A 6,057-nucleotide genomic window follows, 5' to 3' on the forward strand; every position below is an offset into this window, starting at 1 on the left:
AGCAGTAAAATCCTGGGGCCCACTCCCCAGATGCTCAAAGGTACAGAACACTCGGCCTATGAGGGTTTAACTATCCCCATCTTTGCTGGGAACACACACAGCCAGATGCTTCTCATCAAAGGGTCTCCTGAAACCCAGAGACAGTAACACCCTGGCCTGAAAGTGAATACAGTTCCAGCCACAAGGGAAGTCGCTCTGGAACTGCTTCTCCCTGAGAGCGAGAGGCCCAGAAACAATGGGAGTCTCTCGGGGAAGCTGGGACCAGCAAGCCTGGGCTGGTGGAATTCAGCATGGAAAGGAAAGGAATCGGAAGGTCACTGAATCCAGTATCTCAGGGATACTAAATGGCAGGAAAGCAGGTTTTGAGGAATTAGGGAATCTAGTGAGTTAGGTGTAATTGGAGGGAGAATGAAAATCCCCCAGTGTGAGGAGATGGCTGGGGAATTAGATGCTGCAATTCAGGAGCAAGAGACTCTAATTCCTCTGGAAAAGGAAAATATGAAAAATAAGACTCAGACCACATGGACTCAGGAGGGATCATCTCAGAGATCCAAAAAGCCGTCAAGGAAGAGAGATTGTGTCTGCTGCAGATGGAGAGCAGGGAGCGAGACCCTCCGTGTCCCCAGAAAGGTGACTACCAACCTATGACGTTATCAAGGAAGCACACATTTGTGCCAGGGAAGGGGCTGTCCTGTGGCTGGGAGGAACAGAAGGACTCAGCAATGGTGGCTGGACTCACAGTTGGGAAGGGGTAAGCACTGACCAGTGGAGAGAGAGAGGAGTGAACATAATAATTTTTGAAACAAGGAATGTCAAACAAAGTGAACCCAGACTATAAAAAGAATGGAGTGCAGGCTCTAAATGAACAGGGCCGGGGCAGGGATTCATAGAACCACAGGGGTCACCTGGTCTAACCCCCCTGCCAAGATGCAGGATTTGTTGTGTCTAATCCATCCAAGACAGATGGCTCCAGCCTCCTTCTGAAAACCTCCAGGGAATGAGGTTCCACAACCTCGCTAGGCGTCAGCTCCATTGTCCTCCTGTTCTTACAGAGAGGAAGTTTTTCCTGAGATTTAATCGAAATCTGCTATGCTGGAGTTTGAACCCATTGCCTCTTGTCCTGCCTTCTGTGGCAAGAGAAAACAACTTTTCTCCATCTTTTTAGGGCAGTCTTTCAAGAATTTGAAGACCACTATCATGACCCCCCTAAATCTCCTCTTTTCCAAACTAAATATACCCAGTTCCTTCAGCCTTTGCTCATATGGCTGCATTCCACCCTCTGATCATCTTTGTCACTCACCTCTGGATTCTTTCCAGTTTCTCCACATCCTTTCTATACATTGGTAACCAAAATTGGACACCGTACTCCAGCTGAAGTCTAACCAGCACTGAGTAGAGCGGTACTATTGTGATAGGTCCCCCCATGCGGTGCCACCTGAAACTGGGGTACCACTGAGCCCCCCTGATCCACCAGTCTGGGCTCTCTCACACTGTACTGCTGTGACAAGCTGCCAAGCCCTCCAGGCTCCAACTTGCACTTCCACCAGCATACGTACAGGTAGGGACACACACAGCAGCAGTTACATGCAGGCAGGCGCACTGACCAGCCCCTGCATGGGAAGGCTCCAGCTAAGGCACCTACCAGCTCCTCAGGCACCACCCCCTCTGGAGTGTAAACTGAAAATTATACCGTCTTGCGCTGCACAGGGAACTGAACAGTGTAAGCTCATGAAATGCGTCTCCTCCCTCAACGTGGAGAGGAACATGCAACAGTCTTTTGCCCCGAGTTATGATTCTCAGACACTAGTTTAGATAAAGCAAAACCAAGTTTATTAGCTACAAAAGATAGATTTTAAGTGATTATAAGGGATAGCAAACAGATCAAAGCAGATTACCTAGCAAATAAACAAAAAATGCAAACTAAGCTTAATAAACTAAATAGATTGGATTTGAATTAGCAGATTCTCACCCTAGGTGATGATATAAGCAGGCTGAAGATCCTTAAGGGGCAAGCTGCACTTGCTTACAGCTTGGAAACCCCGGGTCTTCCATTCACAGGCTAAAAATCCCTTTAGCCTGGGTCCAGCACTTCCCCCAGATCAGTCTTTGTTCCTCGGAAAATAGAAGGGAGCATAAACTCTGGCAAGTCAAGTGTAAAAGTCTAATTAGGCAGGCCAAAAAAAGAATTTGAAGAGCAAATAGCAAGACACAAAAACTAACAGCTAAAAATTTGTGAAGTACATCAGAAGCAGGAAGCCTGTCAAACAATGAGTGGCCCTACTGGCCGATGGAGATGCTAAAGAAGCATTCGAGGAAGACAAGGCCATTACAGAAAAGCTAAATTAATTCTTTTCAGCAGTCTTCACTGCAGAGGATGTGAGGGAGATTCCCATACCTGAGCCATTCTTTTTAGGTAGTAAGTCGGAGAAACTGTCCCAGATTGAGGTGTCAATAAGAGGAGGTTTTGGAACAAATTGGGAAATTAAACAGTAATAAGTCACCAGGACCAGATAGTATTCCACGAGAATTCTGAAGGAACTCAACTATGAAACTGCAGAACTACTAACTGTGGTATGTAACCTATCGCTTAAATCAGCTTCTGTACCAGATGACTGGCGGATAGCTAACGTAAAGTCAATTTTTAAAAAAGGCTCCGGAGATGAGCCAGGCAATTACCGGTGGGTAAGCCTACCTGCAGTCCCAGGCAAATTGGTTGAAATTACAGCGAAGAACAGAATTATCAGACACATAAATAAACACAATATGTTGGGGAAGAGTCAACACAGCTTTCTGAAAGGGAAATCATGCCTCACCAATCTACTAGAATTCTTTGAGGGGGTCAACAGGATGTGGATAAGGGTGATCCAGTGGATATAGTATATCAGGACTTTCAGAAAGCTCCCTCACTAAAGGCTCTTAAGCAAAGAAAGCACTCGTGGATAAGAGGGAAGGTCCTCATATGGATCAGTAATTGGTTAAAAGGCAGGAAACAAAGGGTCGGAATAAACAGTCAGTTTTCAGAATGGAATGTGGTAAATAGCGGGGTCCCCCAAGGATCCATAACGGAACCAGTGTTGTTCAACATATTCATAAATAATCTGGAAAAGGGGGTACACAATGATGTTTTCAAAGTTTGAAGACCACACAAAACTACTCAAGATAGTTAAATCCAAAGCTGACTGCGAAGAGTTACAAAGGGATCTCACAAAATTGGGTGACTGGATGACAAAATGGCAGATGAAATACAATGTTGATAAGTGCAAAGTAACGCACATTGGAAAACATAATCCCAGCTATAGATACACACAATACGATGGGGTCTAAATGAGCTGTTCCCACTCAAGAAAGAAATCTTGGAGTCATTGTGGACAGTTCTCTGAAAACATCTGCTCAACGTGCAGAAGCAGCCAAAAAAGCGAACAGACTGTTCAGAACTATTAGCAAAGGGATCAATAATAGGACAGAAAATATCATAATGTCACTATAAAAATCAATGCTACGCCCACACCTCGAGTACTGCGTGCAATTCCGGTGACCCCATCTCAAAAACCACATATCAGAATTGGAAAAGGTGCAGAGAAGGGCAACTAAATGATTAGGTGTAGGGAACAACTTCTTAAGGAGAAATTAAAAAGAGTGGGACTGTTCCGCTTAGAAAAGAGACAACTAAGGGGAGGGAAGGAGAAATACGATAGAGGACTATAAAATCATAAATGGTGTGCCGAAAGTGAATAAGGAAGTATTATTTACCCCTTCACATAACACAAGGACAAGGGGTCACTGTGTCACTCTGCACCGTGGAACCCCCATATTTACCATGGTGATATGATTATGATATGTTTTGTACAAAGTATGCCGTGTGCGGTATCATTTTAAAAATTTTGATCTGGTGAACATTAATATACTGTTGGATTGTATGCGCTAGCACTGTATGGGAAGTTGTGAAGTTTTGCTATGTGTGTTACTGAAATATGTTGTGAGGTTGGAAACACCCACAACCAGCCTTTGAGGTATAACACTGGAGCAGCCAGACGCGCTGATGGCCCATTTAAGGGAATCCACACTCCCAGCAACCATCCCAGAAGACTTCGCAGAGAGAACACAGATGATGAAGGCTGCTTGACCAATAGGGGCAGACCCCCACATCACAAGCATAGATCTTTCCAGCAAGCTGGACGAAACTATAAAAGAGGAGAAATGACTTGGCCTTTCTCCTCTCACACCTAAGCTGGAAGCAACAAGAACACTGGGAAGATAAAGACTTGAACTGAGGAGACTGGTCCCCAGCTTAAAGGGGGAAACCTGTTTTAAGAATTGTAACCTCTAATGGGGTGGGAAAACTGCTTGATCCAAATACTGCCTAGTGTAATAAGGTTTAAGATTTAGACTGTGCACTTACCTTTTATTTTCTTTGGTAACTATCTCTGAGCTTTTGTGCCTACCATTTACAATTACTTAACATCTATCTTTCTGTAGTTAATAAATCTGTGTTATATTTCACCTAAAACAGTGTATTTTGTTTGAAGTGCTTGGGAAATCTCAGCTGAGGTTACAAAGGCTTGTGTGGGTCCTCTCCACATCGAGGGAGGGGCCGACTGGGTAATAAACTTACGCTGGTCAGGCTTCTGACCACAGCAAGACGGCACAGTTCCGGGGTGCAAGGCTGGGGACTTGGGAGATTTGCTGGTGCCTTTCTCTCTGTGATTCGTGAGTGGCTCGCTCAGGGAACATTCACGCAAGTTAGCTGAGTGTGGGACTCCACATGCTGTTGTGCTGATGATAACAGCACCTGCTTATCCCTAGCCAAGTCTTGTGAGAGACAGTCCAGGCTGGAGAGTTAAGAGGGCACAGCAGTACCCCAGTTCTAGGTTGTACCTTGGGAATCCTGTCATAGTCACCCGATGAAATTAACAGGCAGCAGGTTTAAAACAAACAAAAGGAAGTATTTCATCACACAACACACAGTTGGCCTGTGGAACTCATTGCCATGGGATTGTGTGAAGACCAAAAGTATAACTGGGTTCAAAAAAGAATTAGGTAAGTTCATGGAGAATAGGTCCATTGATGGCTATTGGCCAAAATGGTCAGGAACCACAACCCCATGCTCTGGAGTGTTCCTAAGCCTCTGAAGCTGGAAGTGGATGACAAGGGATGGATCATTTAATAATTGCACTGTTCTGTTCATTCCCTCTGAAGCATTTGACTCAGGCCACTGTCGGAAGACAGGATACTGGGCTAGATGGACCGTTGGTCTGGGCCAGTATTGACGTTCTTATGCTTTTAATGAATATGAGCAGGGCAAGCCTCCATTTGTGAAAGCCAGAGAAAAGGATGTTACAGTAACTGAGATAGGAATGATGAGCGTCTGGACAAGAGTTTTAGCTACATGGATGGAAAGGAAGGACCATATCTTAGGAATGTTATGCAGAAAGAAAATGCAAGATGGAGTCATAGGCTGGACATGAGGACCTAGAGAGCGGTCTGTGTGGAAGATCATGCCCAGTTTACAGCCTTAGTGACAGGTGGTTTGGTGGTGCTGACACAGTGATAGAGAAAGGAGGTGGGGAATGGCTTGGCGGTTTATTAAGAGTCTCGTTAGCCATTTTTAGCTCTAATTGCAAGCCAAAAGCTAGATATCTGCAAGGGATGTTAGAGCCACAGTCTAAGATTTTGTTTGGACAGAGGGAGACAGGTGTGGAGCAGACGTAGATCTCTGACTTGTCAGCATACAGATGTAGCTGAATTTGTGTTTGTGGATGAGATCACCCGGAGACAGGGTATAGAGGAAGGAGAGAAGGGGAAGAAGGCCAGAGCCCTGTGGAACCCTCACAGGAAGTGGGAGGGGGGTGGGGAGGATCCTCCTAAGGACACGCTGAAGGAGTCATTCGAGACTTTGACAAAAATAGTCACAGTGGAGTGGCCCAAATTTCTGCCTCCCTGAAACCTTCCCTTCCCACTCCCACCAGACCCTCCCCACTCCCTACAGCAAGCACTCCCCAAGCCCTCCCTCCTCCTTCCCATCACCCCCAGTGTTCCCCACTCCCAGCTAACCCAGAT

General features: G+C 45.6%; 1 protein-coding gene across 1 annotated transcript in view; it reads right to left on the minus strand.

Annotated features, from left to right (window-relative positions):
- LOC117869422 (zinc finger protein 2 homolog) overlaps nucleotides 1-6,057 on the minus strand; it is a 49,512-nt gene that overhangs the window by 9,942 nt on the left and 33,513 nt on the right. The gene's annotated exons all lie outside the window — the stretch shown is intronic.

The sequence above is a fragment of the Trachemys scripta genome, chromosome 23, assembly GCF_013100865.1.
Source record: "Trachemys scripta elegans isolate TJP31775 chromosome 23, CAS_Tse_1.0, whole genome shotgun sequence".
Lineage (NCBI taxonomy): Eukaryota > Metazoa > Chordata > Testudines > Emydidae > Trachemys > Trachemys scripta.